This window comes from Stenella coeruleoalba, assembly GCF_951394435.1.
Source record: "Stenella coeruleoalba genome assembly, chromosome: 4".
NCBI lineage: Eukaryota > Metazoa > Chordata > Mammalia > Artiodactyla > Delphinidae > Stenella > Stenella coeruleoalba.
This window is the reverse complement of record NC_137149.1, coordinates 119839748-119855756: the sequence shown is the minus strand read 5'-3', so window position 1 is coordinate 119855756 and position 16009 is coordinate 119839748. Positions and strand designations below refer to the sequence as shown.

The 16009-nt window shown below is 41.5% G+C and overlaps 1 protein-coding gene across 1 annotated transcript in view; it reads left to right on the top strand.

Moving 5' to 3' along the window:
- The window catches only part of FHIP1A (FHF complex subunit HOOK interacting protein 1A), a 270091-nt gene that overhangs the window by 218609 nt on the left and 35473 nt on the right, over window positions 1-16009 (top strand). The window lies entirely within an intron of this gene.

The window sequence follows — 16009 nt, the reverse complement described above, 5'->3', positions numbered from 1 at the left end:
ACAGTTATCATTTTTTGAAGGATTATTTGGAATTGGGTTATGAAATTAGTCTTGATGCTACGTTTCTGCTTTATCATGTGCTGCAAACATTAGTTGGTCTTCTCTTGGTATAGAACATTCTTTTCTATTTTGAGTACCCAGTATATGGGAGTCACTGTTCTAAATGCAGCAGATGAGATCTCTTTAGCAGTTTACTTACAAAGCAAATCATCTTATTTTCAGAGAAGACACTGTATCAGTTTGCATAGGGTTTAACTGTAGATAACAGAAAACTCCCTTTAATAATCTCTTCCTGTTATATCCACCAATTCTGTTTACACCTCTCTGGCCAAGACGTATGCCGCCCCACCTAGATGCAAAGGAAGAAGGGAAATGTAGTTTTTTAGCTCTAAAGTTAGGGTTTATTCCCAAGGAAGAAAGGGAGACTGAGTATCGGGGGACATTTAGAAGTGCCTACCCCAAACCTCAGCATTTCTCACATGTTAACAAAATCTTGTTTCTATTGATGGGCAGCTGGAAGTTTCTGTTATTGTAATGACTGAAAAAGCGCCGGCTGGCCGGGCATAGGCTTGTGCAGATTGTCCACTGCACAGGGATGCCCAGCTAAGCAGGCAGAGGGGGAAACGAAGTGCACCTCCTGCTTGACTGTGGCCTCGCGTGGGGACGTGTCCACCTGCAGCACGGGCACCTTGATCTAATGGGCAGCAGGCACTGCTGCTCTCTGGCAGAGCCGCCTACTTCCAAACTGTGGCCCTGGTGGTGACTCTGCCGGGTGGCGGGGGCCATTGGGGGGGCGTGGCTTTTACTGCTTCACAGACTTGCACTATACGGGCTGGTTTTGACTCAGAGGCAGGGTGCCAGGTAGTCTACAGGTGACCTTAAACACGTGACCCTAGATATACCTGGTTCTGCCCCTTTTTCTGGGACAGCTCTTCTTCCCTAGATTTGCTACTTTAAAAATTATAGAAGTTAGTAAGTAGCAAGGATATACTGTAGAGCACAGGAAATTATACCCATTATCTTGTAACAACCTATAATGGAATATATAATCTGCAAAAATACTGAATCAGTATACTGTACACCTGAAACTAACACAATATTGTAAGTCAACTATACTTGAAAAAAAAAATCTATAGAAGTTAGGAGACAAACCTGTATTCCTTGTCTTAAACACACACACACACACACACACGGTAAACGTTTTAGCATTTGAGCAGGTCCCAGGTACTGTGAAGCCTCCGCATCTTTGACCTCGCTGTAGTTCTTCACGTCACTTTTCTTCTGTTGCAGGAGAGGAAAATTAGGGCTATAAATTAAGCTTACACTTACTTTTTGATTTGAAATGGAAAATCACACTTCTTTTCTTTTTCAACAAGTGCATGCGGGAGATAATGCAGTACCAAAGGATTCAATTCTTAAGCATCAGGCTTATGAAAAGATAGGAAGGGTCCCACCTACTCTACACAGAGAAACACAAAAAATAACTCACACAAAACTCCACCTTATCTAAGGCAGCCAGTCGGTATTTGTCTTGGAAACAGATGTGGAGAGGCGAGGGAGAATCTGGTCTGGAAGTTGGTGTAAATCTTTTCTTCTTTCCCTGCACTCTCCTAAGAGACCATTAAAAGTCTATCAGCAACAAATGCCCCGCAAGTTTTTCTTCAAGTAGTTGTAAGAAAACCAAAAAGCAAGGAGAACAGAAAGGAAGCTTACAGTCTGCTTATTTTACCTTCTTGGTATAATTTTCTTTTGTCCCACACTAACTTGGTTAAAAAATTGTGTATTTTATTTTATTTATTCATTTCCTTATTCTGAAAGTGATTTAGTTACATGGCTGGGGAGGTTGACTCAATGGACTCTTCCAGTAAACAGAAGATTACATAATAGCATAGAAAGTTGTCATATGTACACTAACTTCTTTTAAGGGCCTGCTCTCCCATCATTTTTATGTCTGACTTGCATTTTAGGTGAGAGAGAGAAAGAATAATTCTGACAGGATGCCCCTCTGTGTGCCTTACCCTGTGATCGTCCAGTGCCTGACGATGAGCAGGTTTGGGATAACAGAGAAAAACAACTAGAAAGACTAGAATTATTGAATTTGTTGGGGGCAGACACCTGTGTGTTTTCTCAGTCTTCCCTGTGTTGAGGTCTTTCCATCTCTCATGGAAAATTAAGCCGGGAGTGAAATCCGTCCTTCATCGTCAGAACTTGCTTTTGTTATAGTTTTGGTGTCTAGGAAAATTGTCTGTGTATAAAATGCCATCCCCAAATAATACATGGAATGCAGCAGGCAGATTGACTGGGGGGTGGGAGCGGCAGGCATTGGAGGCCACCACCTTATAACTGTTCTCAAATACTTCATTCTAAAGAAGCTGCTTGTTGAGACTGGCCCACGAGCCATTTCCCCTCCACCGCTGGGTTTAGTGTCAGTCTTATCAGAATTCAATAGTATTGTCTTGTTAATCAAGGAGAGAAATTAGGGGGAAGCCCGAGGAAGCATTTCCTTTTTCCCAATGGGTCACTTTTCTCGGTAGCCATAATCAAGAGCTTGGCGTGAGTTTGGCTCCTTATTTTCAGTGAAATGTTATTCACTATAAAAGGAAGATTTCCTTTGCTGTTCACGTATCTTCAAATTAATCTAACTACCTTGCTAATGAAGACATCCTTAACGTGGGCTGTGAAGACCACATTTGTTCTTTTATTAGTAACAGGGCAGCTGATTTCCATCTTAACACATTTATTGATTATCCTTTGGGTCCCTGCTGCTCTACCAAGTGTTTTGAGAATTCACACTGTAGGTCAGACACAGTAAGTTTGCAATCTTAAAGGATGGATGAATGCATTAAGAAAATTGAGAAGGGGAATGGACTTAGTCTAGAAAAGAGGAAGCTGAGAGGTTTAATAAGAATCCTAGAATAGGATGGGAAGTTGAGTTTTGGGAGACAGCATTTCCCCATCACCACTTCTTAACGTGATGGCAGAGTAAGGCACACTTTAAATTATAGCAGCTGGAGTCTTCCTGTACACTGAGGCGTGCTTTCTTGATTGCAGAGACCTCCTGAGCTGCGTTGCCAAAGGAAGCTGTGTCATCCCTGTCTGATTGCCTTTGGTCGGCAACCATCAGACCTCCCTTCTTCTCTAAGCTTGCTTTCCAGGCTTCTGGAGATTCTGTTAGCCTACCCCAGGCTCCTTCCAATAAGTTTTCTTTTCTGTATAGGCCAACTCAGTTCTCCTGAGATGGTGTGGACTCAAAGGGCTGAAACAATATGATGAGAATAGTCCTTAATTACACATTGGTGCTCAAAAACTGATCAGTGATATTGTTGTAGTATTTTTTTAAAACATCTTTATTGGAGTATAATTGCTTTACAATGGTGTGTTGGTTTCTGCTTTATAACAAAGTGAATCAGCTATACATATATCGCCATATCTCCTCCATCTTGCATCTCCCTCTCACCCTCCCTGTCGAACCCCTCTAGGTGGTCACAAAACACTGAGCTGATCTCCCTGTGCTATGCAGCTGCTTCTCACTAGCTATCTGTTTTACATTTGGTAGTATATATAAGTCCATGCCGCTCTCTCACTTCGTCCCAGATTACCCTTGCCCCTCCCTGTGTCCTCAAGTCCATTCTCTACGTCTGCATCTTTATTCCTGTCCTGCCCCTAGGTTCTTCAGAACAATTTTTTTTTTTTTAGATTCCACATATATGTTTTAGCATACAATATTTGTTTTTCTCTTTCTGACTTACTTCACTCTATATGACAGACTCTTGGTCCATCCACCTCACTACAAAAAACTCAGTTTCATTTCCTTTTATGGCTGAGTAATATTCCACTGTATATATGTGCCACATCTTCTTGATCCATTCATCTGTCTATGAACACATAGGTTGCTTCCATGTCCTGGCTATTGTAAATAGAGCTGCAGTGAACATTGTGGCACATGACTCTTTTTGAATTATGGTTTTCTCAGGGTATATGCCCAGTAGTGGGATCGCTGGGTTGCATGGTAGTTCTATTTTTAGTTTTTCAGGAACCTCCATACTGTTCTCGGTAGTGGCTGTATCAGTTGACATTCCCACCAGCAGTGCAAGAGGGTTCCCTTTTCTCCACACCCTCTCCAGCATTTATTGTTTGTAGACTTTTTGATGATGGCCATTCTGACTGGTGTGAGGTGATACCTCATTGTAGTTTTGATTTGCATTTCTCTAATGATTAGTGATATTGAGCATCCTTTCATGTGTTTGTTGGCAATCTGTATATCTTCTCTGGAGAAATGTTGTCTGCCCATTTTTGGATTGGGTTGTTTGTTTTTTTGATATTGAGCTGCATGAGCTGCTTGTAAATTTTGGAGATTAATCCTTTGTCAGTTGCTTCATTTGCAAATATTTTCTCCCATTCTGAGGGTTGTCTTTTCATCTTGTTTATGGTTTCCTTTGCTGTGCAAAAGTTTTTAAGTTTCATTAGGTCCCATTTGTTTATTTTTGTTTTTATTTCCATTTCTCTAGGAGGTAGGTCAAAAAGGATCTTGCTGTGATTTATGTCATAGAATGTTCTGCCTATGTTTTCCTCTAAGAGTTCGATAGTGTCTGGCCTTAAATTTAGGTCTTTAATCCTTCTTTTTCTTTTTTTTTTTTTGCGATACGCGGGCGTCTCACTGTTGTGGTCTCTCCCGTTGCGGAGCACAGGCTCCAGATGCGCAGGCCCAGCGGCCATGGCTCACGGGCCTAGCCGCTCCACGGCATGTGGGATCCTCCCGGACCGGGACACGAACCCGTGTCCCCTGCATCGGCAGGCAGACTCTCAACCACTGCGCCACCAGGGAAGCCCTTCTTTAAGCCATTTTGTGCTTATTTTCGTGTATGGTGTTCGGGAGTGTTCTAATTTCATTCTTTTACATGTAGCTGTCCAGTTTTCCCAGCACCACTTATTGAAGAGGCTGTCTTTTCTCCATTGTATATTCCTGCCTCCTTTATCAAAAGTAAGGTGACCATATGTGTGTGGGTTTATCTCTGGGCTTTCTATCCTTTTTATTGATGTATATTTCTGTTTTTGTGCCAGTACCATACTGTCTTGATTACTGTAGCTTTGTAGTATAGTCTGAAGTCAGGGAGCCTGATTCCTCCAGTTCGTTTTTCTTTCTTAAGATTGCTTTGGCTATTCAGGGTCTTTTGTGTTACCATACAAATTGTGAAATTTTTTGTTCTAGTTCTGTGAGAAATGCCATTGGTAGTTTGATGGGGATTGCAATCTGTAGATTGCTTTGGGTATTTTAGTCATTTTCACAATGTTGATTCTTCCAATCCAAAAACATGGTGTATATCTCCATCTGTTGGTATCATCTTTAATTTCTTTCATCAGTGTCTTATAGTTTTCTGCATACAGGTCTTTTGTCTCCTTAGGTAGGTTTATTCTTAGGCATTTTATTCTTTTTGTTGCAGTGATAAATGGAAGCGTTTCCTTAATTTCTCTGTCATATTTTTCATCATTAATATATAGGAATGCAAGAGATTTCTGTGCATTAATTTTGTATCCTGCTGCTTTACCAAATTCATTGTTTACCTCTAGTAGTTTTCTGGTAGCGTCTTTAGGATTCTCTGGGTTTAGTATCATGTCATCTGCAAACAGTGACAGCTTTACTTCTTCTTTTCCAATTTGGATTCCTTTTCTTTCTTTTTCTTCTTCTGATTGCTGTGTGTAAAACTTCCAAAACGATGTTGAATAATAGTGGTGAGGGTGGGCAACCTTGTCTTGTTCCTGATCTTAGTGAAAATGGTTTCAGTTTTTCCCCATGAGAACGATGTTGGTTGTGGGTTTGTCATATATGGCCTTTATTACGTTGAGGTAAGTTCCCTCTATGCCTACTTTCTGGAGGGTTTTTATCATAATTGGGTGTTGAATTTTGTTGAAAGCTTTTTCTGCATCTATTGAGATGATCATATGGTTTTTCTCCTTCAGTTTGTTAATATGGTGTATCACATTGATTTATTTGTGTATATTGAAGAATTCTTGCATTCCTGGGATAAACCCCATTTGATCATGGTGTATCATCCTTTTAATGTGCTGTTGGATTCTGTTTGCTAGTATTTTGTTGAGCATTTTTGCATCTATGTTTATCAGTGATATTGGCCTGTAGTTTTCTTTCTTTGTGACTTCTTTGTCTGGTTTTGGTATCAGGGTGATGGTGGTCTCATAGAATGAATTTGGAAGTGTTCCTCCCTGTGCTATATTTTGGAAGAGTTTGAGAAAGATAGGTATAAGCTCTTCTCTAAATGTTTGATATAATTCGCCTGTGAAGCCGTCTGGTCCTGGGCCTTTGTTTGTTGGATGATTTTTAATCACAGTCTCAATTTCAGTGCTTGTGCTTGGTCTGTTTATATTTTCTGTTTCTTCCTGGTTCAGTCTTGGAAGGTTGTGCTTTTCTAAGAATTGTCTGTTTCTTCCAGGTTCTCCATTTTATTGCCAGAGTTGCTTATAGCAATCTCTCATGATCCTTTGTATTTCTGCAGTGTCAGTTGTTACTTCTCCTTTTTCATTTCTAATTATATTGATTTGAGACTTCTCCCTTTTTTTCTTGATGAGTCTGGCTAATGGTTTATCAATTTTCTTTATCTTCTCAAAGAACCAGCTTTTAGTTTTACTGATTTGCTATTGTTTCCTTCATTTCTTTATCATTTATTTCTGATCTGATCTTTATGATTTCTTTCCTTCTGCTAACTTTGGGGTTTTTTTGTTCTTCTTTCTCTAATTGCTTTAGGTGTAAGGTTAGGTTGTCTGTTTGAGATGTTTCTTGTTTCTTGAGGTAGGATTGTATTGCTATAAACTTCCCTCTTAGAACTGCTTTTGCTCCATCCCCATAGGTTTTAGGTCATTGTGTTTTCATTGTCATGTGTTTTTAGGTATTTTTTGATTTCCTCTGTGATTTCTTCAGTGATCTCTTGGTTATTAAGTAGTGTATTGTTTAGCCTCCATGTGTTTGTAGTTTTTACAGATGTTTTTCCTGTAATTGATATCTAGTCTCATAGCATTGTGGTTGGAAAAGATACTTGATGTGATTTCAATTTTCTTAAATTAACCAAGGCTTGATTTGTGACCCAAGGTATGATCTATCCTGGAGAGTGTTCCATGAGCACCTGAAAAGAAAGTGTATTCTGTTGTTTTTGGATGGGATGTCCTATAAATATCAATTAAGTACATCTTCTTTAGTGTATCATTTAAAGCTTGTGTTTCCTTATTTATTTTCATTTTGGATGGTCTGTCCATTGGTGAAAGTGGGGTGTTAAGGTCCCCTACTATGATTGTGTTACTCCTGATTTCCTCTTTTATGGCTGTTAGAATTTGCCTTATGTATTGAGGTGCTCCTATGTTGGGTGCATAAATATTTACAATTGTTATATCTTCTTCTTGGATTGATCCCTTGACCATTATGTAGTGTCCTTCTTTGTCTCTTGTAATAGTCTTTGTTTTAAAGTGTATTTTGTCTGATATGAGAATTGCTACTCCAGCTTTCTTTTGATTTCCATTTGCATGGAATATCTTTTTCCATCCCCTCACTTTCAGTCTGTATGTGTCCCTAGGTCTGAAGTGGGTCTCTTGTAAACAGCATATATATGGGTCTTGTTTTTGTATCCATTCGGCCAGTCTGTGTCTTTTGGTTGGAGCATTTAATCCATTTAGATTTAAGGTAATTATCGATATGTATGTTCCTATTCCCATTTTCTTAATTGTTTTGGGTTTGTTATTGCAGGTCTTTTCCTTCTCTTGTGTTTCCTGCCTAGAGAAGTTCCTTTAGCATTTAAGGCTGGTTTGGTGGTGCTGGATTCTCTTAGCTTTTGCTTGTCTGTAAAGGTTTTAATTTCTCTGTTTAATCTGATTGAGATCCTTGCTGGGTAGAGCAATCTTGGTTGTAGGTTTTTCCCTTTCATCTCTTTAAAGATGTCCTGCCACTCCCTTCTGGCTTGGAGAGTTTCTGCTGAAAGATCAGCTATTAACCTTATGGGGATTCCCTTGTATTTTATTTGTTGTTTTTCCCTTGCTGCTTTTAATATTTTTTCTTTGTATTTAATTTTTGATAGTTTCATTAATATGTGTCTTGGTGTGTTTCTCCTTGGATTTATCCTGTATGGAACTCTCTGTGCTTCCTGGACTTGATTAACTATTTCCTTTCCCATATTAGGAAAGTTTTCAACTACAATCTCTTCAAATATTTTCTCAGTCCCTTTCTTTTTCTCTTCTTCTTCTGGGACCCGTATAATTCGAATGTTGGTGTGTTTACTATTATCCCAGAGGTCTCTGAGACTGTCCTCAATTCTTTTCATTCTTTTTTCTTTATTCTGTTCTGCAGTCGTTATTTCCACTCTCTTATCTTCCAGGTCACTTATCCATTCTTCTGCCTCAGTTATTCTGCTATTGATTCCTTCTAGAGAATTTTTAATTTCATTTATTGTGTTGTTCATCATTGTTTGTTTCCTCTTTAGTTCTTCTAGGCCCTTGTTAAATGTTTTTTGTATTTTCTCCATTTCCAAGATTTTGCATCATCTTTACTGTCATTACTTGGAATTCTTTTTCAGGCAGACTGCCTATTTCCTCTTCATTTGTTTGGTCTGGTTGGTTTTTACCTTGCTCCTTCATCTGCTGTGTGTTTGTCTTCTCATTTTGCTTAACTTACTGTGTTTGGGGTCTCCTTTTCGCAGCCTGCAGGTTCGTAGTTCCCTTTGTTTTTGGAAGTCCGCCCCCAGTGGGTAAGATTGGTTCAGTGGGTTGTGTAGGCTTCCTGGTGGAGGGGACTAGTGCCTGTGTTCTGGTGGATGATACTGGATCTTGTCTTTCTCGTGGGCAGAACTGCATCTGGTGGTGTGTTTTGGGGTGTGTGTGACCTTATTATGATTTTAGGCAGCCTGTCTGCTAATCAGTGGGGTTGTGTTCCTGTTTTGCTAGTTGTTTGGCATGGGGTGTCCAGCACTGTAGCTTGCTGGTCGTTGAGTGGAGCTGGGTCTTAGTGTTGAGATGGAAATCTCTGGGAGAGCTTTCGCTGTTTGATATTACGTGGAGCTGGGAGGTGTCTGGTGGACCAATGTCCTGAACTCGGCTCTCCCACCTGAGAAGTTCAGGCCTGACATCTGGCGGGAGCACCAAGACCCTGTCAGCCACATGGCTCACAAGAAAAGGGAGAGGAAAAAGAAAGAAAAATAAAATAAAACAAAGTTATTAAAATAAAAAATAATTATTAAAAATAAAAAATTAAAAAGTAATAAAAAAAAGAAGAGCAAGCAAACCAAAAAACAAATCCACCAATGACAACAAGCGCTAAAAACTATACTAAAAAACCCCCAAAAAACGGACAGACAGAACCATAGGACAAATAAAAACAAAGCTATACAGGCAAAATCACACGAAGAAGCATACACATACACACTCACAAAAAGAGAAAAAGGAAAAAAATATATGTCGTAGCTCCCGAAGTCCACCACCTCAATTTTGGACTGATTTGTTGTCTATTCAGGTATTCCACAGAAGCAGGGTACATCAAGGTGATTGTGGAGATTTAATCCGCTGCTCCTGAGGCTGCTGGGAGAGATTTCCCTTTCTCTTCTTTGTTTGCACAGCTCCTGGGGTTCAGCTTTGGATTGGCCCCACCTCTGCGTGTAGGTCACCAGAGGGCATCTGTTCTTTGCTCAGACAGGACGGGGTTAAAGGAGCAGCTGATTCGGGGGCTCTGGCTCACTCAGGCCGGCGGGAGGGAGGGGTACGGATGCAGGACGAGCCTGCAGCGGCAGAGGCCGGCGTGACATTGCAACAGCCTGAGGCGCACCATGTGTTCTCTCCGGGGAGTTGTCCCTGGATCACGGGACCCTGGCAGTGGTGGGCTGCACAGGCTCCCGGGAGGGGAGGTGTGGATAGTGACCTGTGCTCGCACACAGGCTTCTTGGTGGCTGCAGCAGCAGCCTTAGCATCTCACGCCCGTCTCTGGAGCTCGTTTAGGTGGTGCTCTTAATCCCCTCTCCTTGCACCCCCTCTCATTGCCCCCGAAACAATGCTCTCCTGCCTCTTCGGCAGCTCCAGACTTTTTCCCCGGACTCCCTCCCAGCTAGCCGTGGCGCACTAACCCCTTCAGGCTGTGTTCACGCAGCCAACCCCAGTCCTCTCCCTGGGATCTGACCTCCCAAGCCGGAGCCTCAGCTCCCAGCCCCGCCCGCCCCGGCTGGTGAGCAGACAAGCCTCTCGGGCTGGTGAGTGCCGGTCGGCAGCGATCCTCTGCGCGGGAATCTCTGCGCTTTGCCCCCCGCACCCCTGTTGCTGTGCTCTCCTCCACGGCTCCGAAGCTCCCCACTCCGCCACCCGTAGTCTCCGCCCGCGAAGGGGCTTCCTAGTGTGTGGAAACCTTTCCTCCTTCACAGCTCTCTCCCACTGGTGCGGTCCCGTCCCTATTCTTTTGTCTCTGTTTTTTCTTTTGCCCTACCCAGGTATGTGGGGAGTTTCTTGCCTTTTGGGAGGTCTGAGGTCTTCTGCCAGTGTTCAGTAGGTGTTCTGTAGGAGTTGTTCCATGTGTAGATGTATTTCTGATGTATTTGTGGGGAGGAGGGTGATCTCCACGTCTTACTCTTCCGCCTTGTTGTCTTTGTAGTTCTTTGTATTGCAACTAAGAAGAATCTTTCTGGAACAATTAGTAACAGGAACAATTAGTAACAGGAAAGGGATGGATCAAATGATCTTTGGAATACTCTTCAGATCTCTGCTTCTAAGCTAAAATATATTTTTTTATTTTATTTTAAAATATATTTAGTTTGTTATTTCTGACCTGAAAGCCATGCTATGAAATACCTTTCTTAGTGATATTTGGAATATTTCAATAACAAAATTCTATTGGATGTGGTTCAAATATAACGGATCATGTATTGAATTATACTCTGATAGGTTACATTATAATGAAGTAGTAGGATACAGATTATACACACATAGAATAGGAAAAGAAAGGCTCTAGAAATAATTTGTTGACTTCTCCAGGGAGAGGTTTATCATACCTAAGAGCTCCCAGCCTCCACCCGCCCCGGTGGAGATTAGTCCCTATCATAGGTAGTCAATCAATTAATATTTAATTGATTTAATTAATGATTATGTTTAATGTATTACAGATACATTGAGGAAATGCTGGGGAAAAGAGGCAGGGACTGGCTTTATTTTTAACATCTTTTCCTAAAGCTATATTGCTGAAGTCGTTGTAGCCATCACTGTAATCTCCTCCTTCCTCAGGTGTTTTAGGAATGAATAGCCACACTTATGGATTTTGGATGTTATGTCCACTCATGGCCCCCTGCCTGCCTCTGGCAGTGGGGTCAATGCAGTGAGTGCCTGCAGGTCGAGAAGCAGAAGGAGCCAGGCAGGAGGGAGCCTCAGTCATCAACTGCAGACTCTTTTCAGACTTGGAATCATTGAATGTTTTCTGTCCTGAATTTGACTGAAACAGTGGGGCCGCTCCCTGAGAACCAGGGTGACTGTCTTCCCTCTGTTCCTGAATGTTCCTTGTGCTCTGTATCCTTGGAGGGAAGGAGATGCATGGGAAGAGCCCATCCAGCTGCCGCCCTTGACAGCACTTGGGTGGACATGCCTCCTGCCTGTCTGTTAGCTTGTCTTTCTCCGGCAGCAGCAGGAAGGGTCTTAGCCTGTGTTCCCCTGTTTCATGCAATCCAGCCTCATCTTTCCTTCCCTGCTGCTGCTTTCAGTGGGCAGAGGACCCCTGGTCTCCTTGTTTCCTGCTCTCTGGGTGGAGCCGCTGGGGCTGAGGGCTCACAGAGGACCCAGAGGAACCCTAGCTTGTCTAGTTTTCTCCTCTACACCAAAGGACTAGCCAAGGAAGGGTGGCTTCTAACTTGGAGAGGGTGCTACAGTCACCTGATCCCACTGGCTGACACCTCCCTGGGCGACAGAAGGTAGGACCCATCTGTTTGTCCCAGTGTGACTAGATATCACACACACACATGCACACACACACACACACACACCCAATTAGCAGGTGGGAAATATATTTTTCAGGACAGACAATAAACCTGCCATTACAGCGAGGATTCTGGTGCTAATTTAGATGCAAATGGAATTGCCCAACTGGAGCTGATTACAGAAAGGTCAAGATGTCTATATGCTCAGTTTCCCTCCTGCGCTGTGCATTAAGTGGGCATGACGGCTGGGCTTGGTTCTAGCCTTCACTTTTGAGAGAGTTTTGACTTTGTGGAAGTGGAATGTGACGCACAGTGTCAACTCCTCCCTTCCCACTCACCCCCTTTTTTCAAAGAAAACAAAACCTCTATTTTGTCCATTTCTGGCAAACTTGAAATTTTCATTAAAAAATAAAAATGCACTGTTGGAGCTCTTAGGCTTGAATAAAAAGGAGTAGACTGACTGTAAATTCTGTTCAGAGAACCGATCTCAACTGTACATGCACTTCACCCAGATTCAGGCCATGCTGGGTGATGGCCTGGAGTAGAAGGAACTGGTGGGGAAAGGATGGCAGAAAGGACTGTGAATTTGTTGGGTTACTGCAGTACTACTTCAGTGGTTTTCAGATAGTTTTGACTGTAACTCATGGCCAGAAATTTATTTTATACATTTGCGTGTGTGTGTATTTTTTTATTGAACATGTAAGAAGTCACATACATAATATATTGTATTACATATAGTTTGAAGAAAATATGTATACCAAAGTTTCACAAAACAGTAGTTACTCATGCTACGTGCAGTGTACTCTAATATTTTCCATTTGAATCTGGTCTAAACCATGAGTGGACCAATACATTGATTTTACTACCCACTTTTAGGTCTCAAACTGTTGTTTGAAAAACACCAGTTTAAGGGATTGGTAAAGGGCACTTGGCATGAAGGAGGGCTCAGGTAAGAGCTGGTGGAGGTGGAGAAGGTGGCCAGGAAAGAGATTTCAAAGAATAGACTAAACTGGACTGGAGAGCAGTAAAATTAAGTACCTGAGTCAGAGCTCCATTCTAGACCTTGGGCTGACAAGGAAGCATGTGAAAGTGCCTAAACAGATATCCTGTTTGGGTTCATGGTTGTACCTCTCTTGTCAAGGATAATTATTTGTTTGTGGGAACCGAGTTTTCCTTGGGTCATTGCCGCCATTGCGGTCTGCCTTTAAGAAGAAAGAACGTTCCTAAGCTTTAGCATTCTTAAGCTTTATTATTGCATATTATGTGGTAGAACCTCATTTACCGTTTCTAGTAGAATTTCTATGTAAATTCATAGCTACCTGCAGTTCTTTATAGAACAGGTCAATAAATACTGACAGTCAGCCATAAGGCAGAAGGTCCTCCTTACATCAACAGCCGATTGTCCTTCCTAATTGGACCACGAGGAGGAGGTTGCTCTCCCGTTTTGCTGGTACTTGCTCTTTGGGGCGTCAGGGGAACCTGAGTTTTACAGTCTTCCCAGCAGAGCCACCTTCCCATGGTGGTTCATCGTTAGCTTTCAAGTGATCACACTTAGGCTCTAGTCTCTTTCTCACTAAGGAGGTTACCTATTTGGAGGATTAGAGGAAGTTTCTGAGAAGTAAGGTAATGGGGCAGGAGAAGATTTTCTGGGATAAAAGGCTTCTAAGGGCTCTGAGAATATGGAGGAGGGAAGAGATGGATAGAGAATGGAACCAGATTTTCTTGGTTGGGGTATTAGTTTAAGATGAGTGTGACCTCAATTTATAAAGACTTTGCAACTTGATGCTTAATAGAATTGGGCTTTTAATATTTATAGCCTGTTATGTAAATGCCGCCCCCCCAAGTGCTTTCTTAAATCCTCTTAGCTTATAAATGACAGCTTGGATTTCTTAAAAGAAAAAAATCTTTTCATTTATCCAGCTTAAGAGTAGTAAACAATAGATGCTTAATTCCCTTCTTTCATGCCTGGCCCTGAAGACTGAGATTTAGATTCTAAAGAGTTTATTGCTGTGCTTTTGAGCTTATTACGGTCATGCGTAACTTAAGGGGGGAAAAACTCATGCCGCATTACTGATGCAGAGGCAGCTCCTGGAATTCTGTGTGACGTGTCAGCTTAGCAGCACTCCATAGGTAAGTTGAAAAAACAGTATTGCAGGAACTACATGCAAGGCCCCTTTGGAATGATTAGTGCTAGTTTTTTTCTAGTGATCAAGATTGTTAGGGAATTAGATTTTTGCCTAAAGGCTTTCCCCCTTAGCTATACTGGTGACATCAGTTATTCTATAGGTCTTTATAAAGAAATATCCCCACTCACTGGGGCCTTCAGATCTCATGCAGAGAAGAGGGAGGAATTAAAAACTTAAGCTCAACTCTGACAGATTAAATTGCTAGGTCCTTGGGGATTGTCATTTGTTCAGGAAACGCTTATTAAGTACCTTCTATGCGCTAGGCTCTTTGCATTGTGCTGGAGTAATAAAGAAAAAGTCACAGCTTGCGTCCCAGGACAGTATTACAAGTGCCGTGAGCCTGGGACTAGCGAACATGGGAAAACACAGGATAGGAGCAGTTTGTTTCAGAAGCAGGGCAGCCCACGTGAAGCACTCTTCTCGAGGTAATTTATCTGCCATGCGGTTGATGCTTACCTATTTGCTTTGCTATATTTGGGCCACGGAGAGCCCTTTACCGTTGGCCAGATGACACAGGGATGTGTTGAGTGTTCGAGGGCTCACAGGATTGGCTCTGAGCTGGGGAGCGAAGGGCTCGACGCAGTGCTCGGGCCGCTCACGGTACTGCCGGGTGAGCTGTCCATAGATTCTGAGAGTGGATTCAGATGTCCTATAGGGGCCGTGCTTAGAATAAAGAAAACAGACAGAAGTGGTTTGGTAATATCTTATCTATTTGAACGCATCTATCTAGAACATCCCTAAGAACCAAGAAATTCGTAAAAGTAATTTAAGCCTTTTTGCACAGATGCATCCACACAAGGCCTATCTACACTTATATAGCAGGTCTGGAGATGTGGTTTCTAAACCGATTTGTGGATTTTGAAGGCAGAAAAGGAGAAGAGGAATGGATTTTTAAAGGAATGGCCCAGTAACAGTATGATAAAGTGACAGTTAATGCTTTTAAAGGGAGGAAGAAAGAAGATGGAATACTGGAAAAGAAAAGATGTAATCACTCAAAAATTATCACCATCTGTTTCATTTAGCATCAGGTGCAGTAGACTCATGGCAGGGGAGATTTCTAAGCTTTCTAGGGTGTAAGGTTGGAATCTGAAATTTTGAACTGTTTCCCTGGTGATTTTCACGTACCCCTGTTTGAGTCTTTCTATATTACAGATGGCAAGGCAATTGATGACCCCTATGCTGCTTTTAGGAGGACGAAGAAACGTATATTAGCTCTTAAAATATTCCCAATAAACATGTATAAAATTAAAATTTTGATGCTTTAAGGATCAAATCCTCAGCTCCTTGAAAAACTTGACTGTTCAGAGGGTTCTATTTCCTGAAAGATCAATGTTTTACTACGTGGGAAAATCACACCACATAGAAAATAGTAATCTGTATTATTAAAAAAAGTCACAGTTACTTCATAAGCAGTAAACTCTTATAGCACTTTATAAATAATACTTATATATATATATTATTCAGTTATAAAAATTTGGCTTACAACTTTCCAGAAACATATCTGAACATCTTGTGTTCAGCAGCATTTTGTGTCTGGACCTCTCATTTGCTATTTATTATATTATTATTTTGTTTGCTAGAGCATATATATAACCCAACTTCCTAGACAGAAAATATGTTCTTATGTTCCTAGCTCCTGTACATAGCAGGTCCCAATAAAGGTTTATTGAATGACTAATAATGAAACAAGTTGTACTGAGCTTTATAATTAATCCCTTACTGACCATGGAAATACTTTCTGTTATCTTTTTTTCTCTTTTGTGATTACCCGCTAAAATCTTGATGGTGTTCGAACTGCATCTGGTAATTAGAGTCGTTGGAACACTTGAATTGCTTCTTTCTGCCTTTGCTTTTCCCTTACTGAATTAAAGGGCGGAAGCAGCATGAGGT